Source organism: Embiotoca jacksoni, unplaced genomic scaffold (assembly GCF_022577435.1).
Source record: "Embiotoca jacksoni isolate LCO1_2020_lvr unplaced genomic scaffold, fEmbJac1.0.p SCAF_1, whole genome shotgun sequence".
Taxonomy (NCBI): domain Eukaryota; kingdom Metazoa; phylum Chordata; class Actinopteri; family Embiotocidae; genus Embiotoca; species Embiotoca jacksoni.
Genome location: NW_027185229.1, coordinates 10,933,334 through 10,947,130, shown reverse-complemented (window position 1 = coordinate 10,947,130; position 13,797 = coordinate 10,933,334). Strand labels below are relative to the sequence as shown.

At 41.6% G+C, this 13,797-nt stretch overlaps 1 protein-coding gene across 2 annotated transcripts in view; it reads left to right on the top strand.

The window, feature by feature from the left end:
• The window catches only part of foxp1b (forkhead box P1b), a 156,273-nt gene that overhangs the window by 44,755 nt on the left and 97,721 nt on the right, over positions 1–13,797 (top strand). For both annotated transcript variants that reach the window (XM_069164281.1, XM_069164203.1), the window contains exon 5: positions 9,133–9,199. The gene's annotated coding sequence lies outside the window, so the exon portion shown is untranslated. The remainder of the gene's footprint in view (positions 1–9,132; positions 9,200–13,797) is intronic.

Sequence of the window (13,797 nt, the reverse complement as noted above, 5' to 3'; positions counted from 1 at the left end):
TTAATATAATCATAAACAGACACAGTGGTGGTGTCATGGAGTCAGATGTGCTCGGGCTGCTCCAGCCTCTTTTAATGCAGTTTCCCTCGAGGTTGGTGAATATGAAATATTGCAGTCGTCTACTTTGTACTCAGGGGCTCGGCTAATGTCATTGGCCAGTCCTGCCCCGGGGCTGACGGCGGTGTCACGGGGGGAAGTTCACCAGCATTTGTCTCCAGGTTACCTTTGTCACCTTGTCCACCGATGACCCGAGCTATGGCCAGGGGAGAAGTTACAAAGATGTTTTGGTGTTAATATTGAGCTGGCCCTTTTATCACCTCTGCTGATTGGCAGAGCTCCACTGACAGCTCTAGTATCAGCGCCTCCTCCCAACTCGTGCTTCGGAGGCTGCTGGCTAAACTCACATAAGACTAGTGCTGCCTTCACCATCTTTATTTTTGGTCCTTTTTTTTTTTTTTTTCCACAAGAAGTGGCACAAAGTGAATTTCATCATGTGAGCCTCGAGCAGGTTAAATCCAGCCTTTTGTCAGTCTTGATTAAAACTCTCTTTAGATTAATGATATTCAGCAAAGATTTGATATATCATTTGCCATTCTTTGGTTTGTTATTACGCTCTTCCCATTGTATTTATAAGTATGGAAATCTGACAAAAAATAAACCATTATTCCAATATAATGGTAAGCACCTATAAAATATGGTTACATTAATTATGTTTTAAATGCTAATGCCAGTGTAGAGCATAATAACGAAGACATGAAAGACTCCCTATTCAGAATCTGATAGCCAGGGAGAAGCAAATTATTTCAAATATTTGATATTTAAATTATTTTCAAATGAACTGAGACATGAGTAGAGCAGAGGCGAGTAGTTTCCCCTGGTGATCCTCCAGGCTCTTTTGTTTCCTTGGTGTGTCTCCAGCTCATTAATGTTCTAAGCATGTGAGAGAACCAGACCATACTCCGTAACCCATAGCTGGATGACACCTCGGGCCCCAAAACACACACATACACACCACATGCGCATACATTCACACTCGTACACAAAAAGCCCTCAGTTGTTTAAAGTCCACTGGCTCTTTCAGGAAGTGATGGCCGCCGAGCTTTCCTGATTAAAATGACAATAGTCTAATTAACTCGACCTCAGTGTCAGCGCACTAAACGGCTGATGGCCCGCCAGTTCCTGTTTGAAAACCCTTTGTCTCCTCATCGTGCAAAAATATGACTCTTTTTTTTTTTCTGCAGCAAAATGCCTCAACCCCATTTGAAGGGATTTGCTAATGGCAATTATTTCTCATAAGCTAATTAAATCTAGGCAAAGTTTTCCATTCTTTTTTTTTTTTCTTCTTTTTTTTGCTCCTTCTGTACAGTCCTCCAGGGAGTTACAGTATTATTTGGGGTATAATATCACAAGCACCTTCAAGCAATATTAGTCATTTATATTATATACAATCCTTAAGTGGTGTTTTGGTGATTTTATTTCATAAATGTGCAATCAAATCTTTTGCTACTGGCTGAGTTTTCTTCTACTTTCTCACCGCTGGCCTCCACTGGTCAGCAGGTCAAAGGGCCAAAGATGGCACGTTCAAACAGAGCGTTTTATGGCCAAAATCTTTCAACCTCTGTAGCTAACAATATTTGGAAATGACACTTTACTGGAGCCCCCCCCCCCCCCCCATTACTCTTTTGCATTGTTTGATGGACTAAAGTGCAGAGGAAAGAAAAAAGAACAACAACATAAAAAAAAAAAAAAACCTTTAATGACTGAAGAAGAAACTGCTTTTTGTTCTATTATCCTTCTGTTGGTGATTAAGGTCTATAGGGAGATAATTACGCTTTAGTCTGGAGTTAATGAAACGAAAACTTCTCTTTTCTTGTGAAAAGGAAGGGCAGATCGTTTGTACTGCTATCTGCAGACATCTCCCACCCCTTGACAAGGCACACAGAGAATTGGTTTTGTTTTAAGGTTGCAGCCCCCTCCGCTGCCTGTCACTCTGTGGCTGATATGAGGGATCTGTGAATGAAGCCAGAGTCAGTGAGGTCTGTCTCTGCTGCACTGTTGCATCTGCCTGCCTGTGAACGTGTGCTGGAAAACATCAAAATGAGGACATCACAACAGGTCATCGGGGATATGAGCTGATTTGAATGAAAGAAAATCGGCAAAAAAAAAAGGGAAAAGAAACATTCTTCATTCAAAGTATTATATGTGGTAGTGTGGTTAAAGCTTCCCACTTACAGCAACAAGCATGAGTTCGCCAGCAAATGAGCCCGCTTTGTTGAACATGAAAGGAATGCACAGATTTTAATTGAATCGCACGGCAACACGCGAGCCATATGTATCATCTGACTTGAGACGGCCCGTCTGAAAAACACGTGGAGGTGTCGACCACGTCGCTGTGTGGAATGCTGAAGCCGCGCGCCACAAGTGCTGGCCAGAGAGCACATATTAAGCTGTCCTTGTGGAAGTTCACATCTGTTGTGTGGAGGTTTATGTGCATGTGCGTGTGTGTGTGTGTGTGTGTGTGTGTGTGTGTGTGTGTGTGTGTGTGTGTGTGTGTGTGTGTGTGTTTGACTGTTTGACTGTGGGGCAGCACCCTTCCACCAGACCCCCCCCCCCCCCCCCTCCTCCTCCTGCCCCTCCAACAGCACTCTCACATTTCATCATGTGTTCTCCAGCACCGGGGTGCTCCGGCACAAGTTGGCCGCTCTGGATCCATCTGTTGTTATTATTTTCCACTGATAATTGGCTTGAACAATGGAATGCCTGTGTCCCCCTCGCCTTTGAAACCCTACACCCTGTTTATTTTCCAGAGGTCTCATTTCTGCTCTCCTTTCTCTCTGTCTTAACTCTCAATTTCTACCCTCTCTCCCCTCCTGTCAACTAGTGTCACTTCACTCCTGTCACCCCACCCCCTCCCTCCCTCTCTCTCTCTCCCCCGATCCATTTGAGGGGTTTTCACATGAAAATTACATCTTTGACTGGCCACATCAGTGTGTGTCACTCAGCATCTGACGCTTCTCTACATTTTCTGGAGGGGCTCAGTTTTCAGTCTACCCTGTTTTGTGTGGTTTTTTTTTGGGGGGGGGGACTCTGACTGCAGTTTCTCTCAGATGTTTCCACCCACACCACACACTTCTGGATTTCTGTCCTAAAAGTACAAGAGACAGGTAGATGAACAGAATTAGAAGGAGGGAAATGGAGATTCTTTAGAAAGACAAAGGTTGGACGGTGGATGATGCTCTAATTCAGTTTTTCCACCAGGAGATGTAGACTAGAGGCATATGTAAGGATGAATTAAAGGATCACAAGGTGTACTTTTTTTTTTTTTTTTTTTTATCGAGGACATGATTTAATGAAAACCCACACCAAAAACTGACCTACTTGAATTAATTGAATTTTATATTTTAAATGGTAATTAGCGTTTTACCTTGTAATTAAGCAGTTTCAGGTTGAGGTCCTCATGCTGCGGTCACATTTGTGTTTAAATATTACTTAGTTTTGTTGCATTTTATCAACGACCTCACAACATAATAATATTTGTTTAAATGTAGTGCATTTTCCTTCAGTATCAAAACAGTCACACCAGAGTCAAATATCTTCTTCATTCTGAAGTTGTGCATCCATCTGTCCTGGCTTTTTTTCTAAAACCTTCTGCTCTTCTCATTAAGGACATTTATTTTTTGAGGATTGAGGACATATTTACTTTTCCATTTTAAAAAAAAAAAATTCTCCTCCTTCCTTTTGTTCCGCCTAGTGTGACCGTGTTGATGTTCATTTGTTCTGCCTGCTCTTGTCTAATTAAAAGAGGCCAGGACAGGTAGGGCTCTCAGCAGGCATCTGCTCTGTGCCAGTTCTTCATTTGCTGAGTGTTTGTGTTTATGCAAACGGAGGCCTCTTCCTGCATATTTAATCTGGAGCAACACACCGGCTTTCGTTGTGTTTTGACCACATACCTCCAGTCCCTCTCAACACTGCAGTCTGGGCTCTCTCTCTTTCTCTCTCTCTCACACACACACACACACACACACACACACACACACACACACACACACACACACACACACACGCCAACACTTAACTACCACTCACTACTCCAACTACTCCATACCTGCTACGTTCGCTGGCAGCTTTCTCCTCTTCTTCAGAAGTGGATTTCAAACACTCAGTGCTTGGAGGGAATCTGCATCGCTCCACTGTTTCATGAACATGATGAAAGTCTGTTTAACTGTTCATGGGTAAGTCTGTAAAGATTTCATTATCTTTACACACATTTTTCTCATTTTTTGTTCTCCTCTTCCACGCCTTTCATAGGATTATGGTGGACATGTGAGTTCGTGTGCATGCGGGTGTGTTTGTGGGTGTGTCCTGTAAGTGATTGAAAAAGTTTGCGCATAGCGTAGATTGCAATTGCTTTCACTGTTGGTCCCAATTCAGAGTTACTGCAAAATGTCCAGCATTTAGAAGAAATACCATGTAATGTAAGATTGTTAATAATCAATCATGTATCTGTTGGGTTTTGGACTTGTTTCACAGTTTTCTTACATTTTAAACAAAATGTTTGATCAGATAAAGAAAACATAATCAAAAACATAAATGCGAATTAAGGTAATTGTTTGTTGCAGCTGGTTATGTGACTGAACTTGTTTAAAAAACAAAACAATGCATACAGCATTGAAATGATGTTAAATGCAATGTTGATTCATTTTAACGCATATACTCATTATAGCATTATCGTATTTCATTAAAGTCACGTACGTAAAACAATTGACTTATCTTAACACCAATTATCATCTTTTCCTCAACCTAACCAGGTAGGATCGGTGCCTTAACTTTACCAAATTGTGACCATTTCCCAACATTAACCATTTATTTATTATTGTTACCATGACGACAAAGACCTGGCACACTTGGCGCAGGTACTCTCCAACCAGGATGTGTTGGTCCTCTGGAGGGGCCTGACAACACTCATACATTTGTGACTCATTGTTAATAGACTTGTTTGGTCGCGTCGGTATGAGGACATTGTCTAACCTCATTAATGGGGGAATGTGTTGCGTGTTCTCCTGGTTAAATATTCACAAATTATTGGAAAATGTCGTCCAGCAGTTTCCTTATACTTACATTGTCCGAATGTGGGTGTACATGGAGAGATGTAGGTGTGTGTGAGGGTGCTAGTTTACGCTGTGTGTGTGTGTGTGTGTGTGTGTGTGTGTGTGTGTGTGTGTGTGTAAGTTCATGTGCGCAATGTTCCTTTTTTTCAGTGCAGGGTTGGAGGTGAGAGTAAGTGTTAACCCCATGGTGATGCGCGAGGGTATTAGTTCCTCCGCTCACTCATCGCATCTTGTTCTTCCTTTGTCTTTGTCTGGGGAAATGGAATCTGCAGCTTATTGATATTAATAGCGCACATCTGTGGTTGGAGAGGAGCTGGGACCCTGGCGAGAGTGGAAACCTGATATGGCTGGGTAGAATTGACAGTCCTCTTTCTTGACAGGTTGGAAAGAGGAAAAAAAAAAAAAGCATAATGTTCACTGTGCGTCTGGCCTTTGTGTGCTGTGCCGTACGTGCTGGATCGACGTTGAACTTTCTGATTGAGCTGATCTAATGTCACGTGCTAAGTGTGAAACTTTTTTTTTTTTTTTTTTTTTTTTTTTTTTTTTTTTTTTTATTACTTTGGATCCTGAGCTGATCTGACTGACCTCTCAGCCTGACAGAATAATTCACAAAGTGCAGCTTTCTGATGGCTTACTTCAAAGATCAATAGATTATAATGACCAAAGAGTGGCGTATATACTTAATAGTACAGTTTGTATTTAAGAAGCTCCTTAAAATGTTATAGAAAGGCCTGGCCTTGTTTGTTTTGGGGAAGGACTGAAATTCCACTTACTTGGTTGTAAGACAGCAAAGCTCTGTGTGTACGCTGTGTACTTTGTTCTTAGCTCAGCAAAACGTGAGGGCAAGTCCAAAGAATCTGGGGGATCAGACAGGCCTGACATTCACCAGACTGCACTGTTGCCTTTTAAGCTTAGTAAAAAAAACAAAAAACAATTCTTGGGAAAAAAAAAAAGATGCCAGAATAAGGGCTGGCTCGATTGAAGTTGGGTTTAATTGGTGGGTTTTGAGTCTGTTTGCGTGTCAAAAAGTGCTGTTGTTTACAGTCTGTGTGGGTGTTACAATATAACGCCAGGATCCTGCCAATCACATCAAAAAGAAAAAAACAACGCTTGTTTTTTTCCACTTCTTTAAAAGCGGACTTTTTGTCTTTACGAGACTTAGCCATATTTTTCATTTAATCAAGTCCGTCTTAATAAAAGCCCAAAAGAAAAAAGGGAGAAAATGGTGTGCAGTCAGCCCTTTTAGCAGATCAGATCATACAGTGAGCAGCTGCGTTTGTCGACTGGTGAGTCATGCTTTAGATTTTCCTGTTTCGGAGCGCAGACAGTGACTTGGAAAATCTCCTGCACACACCCTAAAAACAAACACCAATGACCCTGCATATTGATATCACTGGCTCGACACAACTAAAGCTCTCCTACGCCCTCTTTTTATTTTTATTTACACAATGCTCTTAACACAGATCCACCAGCCTTGAGGAGTGTTGAACCAGTATCACAACTTTTTGTTTTTCTTTGTTTTATTCAAACACAGTGCCGGGTCCTGGCGTGATAAATAGATAGTGTAGATTTATTCAGATGCTGATACTAAGTGGTCCAAACATCCAGGATGGGCTGTAAAGAACCACGAGACAACTCTGGCAGCCTCCTATTGACAACCATTGAGTCGAGCATTAATTAATATGGTAATGATGTGTGAAGGTTCATTAACGAGCCGCCACAGAAGTAGCCACAGATACAGTATTAAGCGTGCTTGGAGTAATTAATGGAATAACTTTACTTAGTGGTAAATATTCATGGGCCCTCATCTTTTTGTCTGCACAGTGTGAAGAGAGAGGAGAGCCTGTCCATTAGAGGAGCTGAAGAGCTGTCCACTGTAAATGCAGGTCTTTTGTGGGGATTGTGTGCGTTTCAGTCGAGAGGTATTAATTCATATTTTGAACATGCAATCTTACAACAAAGCCAAAGGCGCTGATAACATACCTGGGACGAGAGAGCACATTGTGGAGCCGCGACCCCTTCACAAATAGGGAAGTCCACTTCACAGGTTTGTGGACAGAATAAAATGAGTCTTTGTCCGTGCTCAGATGTAACCACGGCAGTTCATTACCATAGCAAAAAAAAAACCTTCTGATTGTCCATTTCCTCTGAAAATAGGGTGTTTGCATGTTTTTTTTTTTTCTTCCAACCACAACTACAATGAAGCCTGTAGTATTTGCATAGAGAATGGAAACATTTATTTGGATCATCTGATCCTCTAAAGGCAGTGGGCTAATGGTAATGCTATCTATTGCATACAAGAGTCTTGTACAGTAACTACTATGAGATATTTCTTTGTGAAAAGTCGGTTGTTGTCCTATTTCCCACCGTGTTTTGCACAGTACACCTACAACATCCCCTCAAGACTTCACTAGAAAACCTTGCAAAATGCTCCTTGTAGTTTCCTTTGTCTTTTGAAATTGTTGCATTTTGATTCATATTCGTAGCTTAGGCCTCTCACTGAGCATGCACATAACCCACCTAGGTGGGTAATTATCTCAACCAGGAGTTGTTCTATTCCCTAAAATCTCAATGTGGGAGTGTGTGATAGGTTCAGTTTTCCCAACCGGGCAAAGCAGCGTGTGCTTGTTTATCCTCACCCTACGATCTCTGCACCCCCACTGTTCTAAATGGCAACATTACAGCCTTGTGCTGTTTGAAATGGAGACAATTATCTGTTTAGGTATTACAAGATGGGCATTATATTACAAGGAGAAAAGGCGTACAGCTGCTATCAGGATCCCGTTGTTGCCTTTTCTCCCCAATACAAATGTTCTATCATTAAAATGATGGAACATTTATCTAAATGGATGTTATGCATTGGGTAAACTCATTTAGCTCCTGGGGCTCTTTCAGGTGATGGGAATTAATGATGTTTAGTAGTTTGAAACCGAAAATATCTGCCATTTGTCACCACTCGCCATTGATTTACGATTCCATTGATGATATGTTAATTGAAGTGTAATGAATCACAATAATAGGCTAGTTGTGTGGGAATGGTCCATTTTCGATGATTGTTCAGCCCTCAGTAGAGTTCAGAGCGGGCTGCATGTTGACTCGCGTTTTCAACAAGGGCATTTAACTCATAATTAATGCTGAAACTGGGCAAGTCGAGCCACTGTGTTTTTATCTATGCTCAGTCCGCTTCAGATATACTGTTGCAAAAATACCTGGCTACAGTTTTGACTGCCAAATGTAAACGGCAAAATAAAACAGTGGGAGAGGGAGTTTCAGCTTCTTTTTTTTTTATCCTTTCATATTTGGATATGCTTTAATGCTTTTATTCAAATTCACCTGCGATACTGCCCCACAGTCACTTCTCAGTTTACCATAAAAATAAGATTTTGTTTCCTTCCCTCCTTTTTTTTTTTTTTATCTCTTTGCCTAGGTTGAGTGCTCAGTTAGGAAAGCTTTGTGTATGCAGATCAAGGCCACCCAGGGGAGTTGAGTCAGGGCCGAGCAGGTACACATACAGTGTGTTCACCAGCAGGGGGGGCCAAGAAGGGGCATCTACTGTCAGTAATATGAAAAGTCTTGCAAATAAACCACTCGCACACAGACAAGCACCATTGTTCATTTTGTTATCATGAGTGGGTGTAGTTGTCGTTAACGGGCAGAAGGAAATGCAAGGACGAAAGGTGCCCAGTGCCCTGCTCTGAGTTGACATGGTGGCTTTCATTTTCCCAGCAGCTGAGGGAGTTACACCGACTGGTACGGCTTCATACAAACAAAGGAAAGCAAACAGCTCAGGAATGTGGAGAATTGATTTCTTTCTTTCTGATTTCTCAGAACATATAAATCTGTTTGTGCTTGTTATCAATTCCAATCACTAGCAACTGGTGGACTTGTTATTGGTAGCATCAAGTTTACACCTGTGTACTTTTTTTTTTTTTTTTTTGTAAATTGCCTTGTGGGTGCTGAACATTCTGATCTGCAGTAGTAATTATTTCATAACTATAAATAATTCTCCATTTTGTGTCCGCAGGGCGAGGAGGCTGTTTCACCACCGCTGGAACTGAAGATTGCTTTAAATAAGCAAGTCCTTGTAGAAGGTAAACACACAATCATTCACCAGACTCCAGTCCATGTGTGTGTTTGTGTGTGTATGTGTGTATGAATGCTCTATTGAATCAGCTTAATAATTAACTGAATGCCGTGTGGTTGTCTTGTTTGTGCATTTGTGTGTGCACATTGGGCCAAGAGGGTGGGCAGGGGACTTGACGGGTGAAGCTGCCAAACTGAGACGAGCATGGTGAGTAGTAAAGGGACAGTTCACCTGGAGTTGAAAGTGGAGTGAGTTTGAAGTTAGGTGTATGAATTGCAGTTGTTAAAGTTGCACTGTGGGAGCGAGGACATGCCGAGAAGAAGTTGTCAACTCAAATACGGTAATGCTGTGTTTACCAAACAGGAGGGAGCCATTGCAGTACATACACTGTTGTTATGGTTGGCATCTCAGCCATTCTGGTTGATATCTTGGCTCCTCGCACCTAACTCCCTATCTAAGAAGGTTTGAGGCCCCTCTGGTTGCAAGGTTTTGGCTGGAGCGATCGGGTGAGGCATATAAAAGGACTTTCGGGAAGTGGTGTGTGTACGTGTGTGTGTGCGTTTGTGTGCGTGTGTGCGTGTGTGTGTGTGTGTGTGTGTGTGTGTGTGTGTGTGTTTGAAGGAGGGTGTTAACACTTGAGGATCTCAGGGCTTCAGAGGAGGAGTGTGTCTGCTTTCTGTCTCATACAACTTTAACCTCACATCATATCTTTATCTTATCCTCTTTTGTCTATCTTTTATCATTTCTTCTCATCTCTCACTCACTCGCTGCCTCCAGACACGTTGCGACTCATAGGACATGTGGAACTGTACATTTGAGCAGTGCTCTTGCAAACTGTCTTGATTTTTAAAGGTCCCATATTTTGCATTTCATCTTGTTCTTTTACAGCCTTGATATCCATGAAAGGATATTTGTGTGGTTTTAAATACCAAAAAAAAAAAAAAAAAACACCAAGCTTTTCTCTGGAGCTCTGCCAAGTACAGGCTGTTTTGTGTCTGTGTCTTTGAGGCACATTGATATCAGTGGCCCGCTCTTCTGATTGGCTGCCTCTTCTGAGTGATGGACGCCCAGGCCAACCAGAGGTTTTCTTCGGTCTTGTAGCTTGCTAACTTTGTGAGGAAATGGGCTCTGTGTTTTCTTCCTAATAAAAAGACATTGTACTGTGCTGAGGGTGGACATATGATATGAGCCCGTGATTATGACATAACAAATTTACGGAAATCCAAACAGCACGGTTGCGGAATATGGGCGAGAGCATTTCTCCATTGACTAAGCAGAAGGACACTTTCACAGTATTTATGCAGCACATAGACCTGCTTTATAATCAAAAAAGAAATGGAAATCTAAATCAATACAATACGGGACCTTTAAGTAAAATCAATTACCGACATATGACTCAGCTGCTGCTTCTCTATAGATTTTGGGAACAAAACGCAAAAGAAGTTGTATCATCTTCACAGTTCGATTAGTTCTATTTCTCTTCATTGTAAGAGGAGGCCCTCATCACCACAGTGTGTTAAACAGCCTCTAGTCCTCTTTTATTGTATTCAGGCGGTCACCCCCACATTTAGAAAATTCAGCTGTGGAGAAAATGGAAGTGGAGGATTCGTGTTACTGCAGTTTATCTGGAGTGCATTCTCCACATACTCATGCCCACTTTAACAGGCCCCTCAGCTGCTCACTCCAGATGTAAGATCAGCCCTGAAATCTTCCAAATGGTTGTGTAATTAATGTTAATGTGGTGAAATCAGCTTAATTATTGACACACGTTTCCAATGTGATTTTGATTGCATCTCTAATGCAGAAATCCCCATGGCAGCTTATGGGATTAATATGTCTTGGTGTTTAAAGCTCTTTTAAACTCCAATAGAGTCAAGTAGGGCGAGCGTGTGTAAAAAGCATGTACAGTATGTTGCTCATTTTTCTCTGCATGTGGACCAACCATGCTGTTAAACATATTATAAATTTGAATATAGGAATTTGATTTAGATATGTGGAATGTCTGTCCTTTTTGTTATATTTGATGTAAGCTGTGTGTAGACTTTAGTTTTTTACCAATCCATTTGAAGCTGATGACATCTAGGTTTCCCACCAAAAAAAGAGGATCCTCAGATGCCCAAAACATTTTCTATCATTTTCAGGGCTTCAAAACACCACAGTCTCATGATGGACTTCATCTGAATTTCATGACTCCATGTAAGGGAAATAAGAAGACATTGTGAAAACGTGCAGTTTCTTGCAATTCTCCCCTTTCTGGAAATCCTTCGTTTTTTTATTGCTTTCGTTTTAGCTGTTGGAGTTTCTTTGTTTAATCTACTTTTTATGGAAGTCTTTGAGAATAAACAAGTGGATTCATGAGTTGGACCCACAGAGAGGTTGTGTTCAGATTTATGCTAGGATGAAAATAGGGCCTCTGTAATGGTTCCCTTGACTGCATTTATTGCTTACTTTAAAAAAGTAATTTCTTTATATCAGCATCAAGCTGAAAATTGCCATGTATTAGTATTAGGCTTGGTAAGCTTCTAATTCTGTGGCATTTACAGCCGGCTGTGTTTCCATGCATTTATAACACTTTGATTCTTAAGAGCTCCTTTAATCGCTTATGCCTAGCTTGGAACATAATAAACAACTCGCTGTAGCGAAAGTGCCACATGGGGGAGATTTCTAGCAAGAAAGTTAAACGCCTCTGTCACTGGCAGTTTTGTTGCTCTGTTTTTCATGCACTGTAAGTACCGTAATCTAGTCTCTGAGCTTATCGGCTGTAGTTAAAAACAGTGACAGGCAGAATAGATGCAAGGCAGCGTGAAAATGAAAAATTATCGTCCCTACAAAGACGTCAATAGAGACCAAGGCAGAGACATAAGCAAGCAATGTGTGTTTCTGCCTTTTCCTGTTGATTGAGATCGCAGGATGTGTCGAAGCCTTCTAAATACCCTCACCTGGCTGCCGTCTGCTCTCCCTATCTGATGCTCTGCTCCCATGAATGCATCATCTGCTATCAGAACACACTCTGGCAGATTGCCCGCCTCTGTATTGTCTGACTAAACAGGTTAAATGCCTGCCTTATGCTCAATACAGCATGTTGCACAACATTCTTATATCCTCTATGCATCTCTTGCACCTTTCATGTGAATTATCTTCTGTTGTGAGGTAGATCAAATTGCACTGATAGTGTTATCCCAGATGTGCAATCTTGAAGCTCCTTAAAATATCTTTTTGGGTGAAAACACATTTGACAAGTTTCAATCTATTTTTCTATCAGCGTCGAACAGATATGTCTTCTCTGGGTCTGAAACATATTGACGGATGCAGACACTACGGTCTGCCTCAGAGAGTGGGGAGCTTTGATAATGTCAGCCGGCTACCAGGTGCAGATGGCTAACGTGTGACAGGGTCTTCGTGTGAGATTGACTGAGGCGACAAAAGTAAGCAAATTCCGTCTGCAGATGAGTTGTCTTACAGCGAGATGAAAAGAAAATCACAAACGTGAGAGAAAAAAAGTGCCAAAGCTCTCTTTTTTTCCAGCTTTAGACTTGTGTCTCACCTTCAGAAAAGATGAAATAGAACTAATAAACAGGATTGATTTGTTGTCTTCTGAGAAAAGGGGCTACACTGAGTTTTCTTGTGTTAACCAGGGGAAGCATCTGTCAGACTGCCTCCACAGGAAAACAATACACTGCACTGAAACTGATGGAATATCAGGCATAACTTAACATATGCACATCTGTACCTAAAGACAAAATTGGACACTTTAGGATGCAGTCAAAGGATTCGTCTTTGCTTCTTCTATGACTATTGGAAGTCTGTGACTATGTTAGGAAATTCAAAAAAAGTTCCTACGAGCCACAGTGATTCTTATTTGGATAGTTTTGACTTTGTTGCACTCACTTCATGTCATGGTAAATATCACTCTGGCAGTCCTTCGCTTATTCCGTTTATTTTAGAAAACAAATCCCTTTTAGGGATAAAGCACCTGGTGGGGGCTACTTAATGGAATGGCTTCAGCCCTTCGCAAATAAACAGCTTGCATTTTTGGTGTGAGATTAGGAATGAGGCTGAGAGGGAACGAGAGCTGGAGAGAGGTGGGTAAAAACCAAACAAAGAAAGTCAACATGTGGAGAGGACAGAAGTGGAGGAGTTGCACGTCTGCCTTCTTCAGTTGACTGGATGTGTCGTCTGGCTAGAGGCATGATGGTGAACACTGGCACTTTGTGAGCTTTGCACCTCGGTAAGACTTTCCTTTTTCAGCTTCATACTGAGGTAAAGATCTTTTTTTGAGTATCTGACCGGTGAGTCAGCAGTAGTTATTCTAAAGGGCTGGAAAATATCAGAGTCTTTGTCTTCCGCACACGCACACGCACGCACGCACACACACACACACACACACACACACACACACACACACACACACACACACAAACATGCGGTTATGCCTTTTCTTAACCTGGAAAAGATAGCGTGGTAGCCAGAGCCAAAGAAAAGGGAGTAAACTGGGAGGAGAACAAGTAACCAATGAGAAATAAAGCAGAATGAAGGCTACATTTCTTTTAAATAGCTCAAAATGCTGTTGAAATGAATGAGACATGGAGCCTTTCAACTGATATC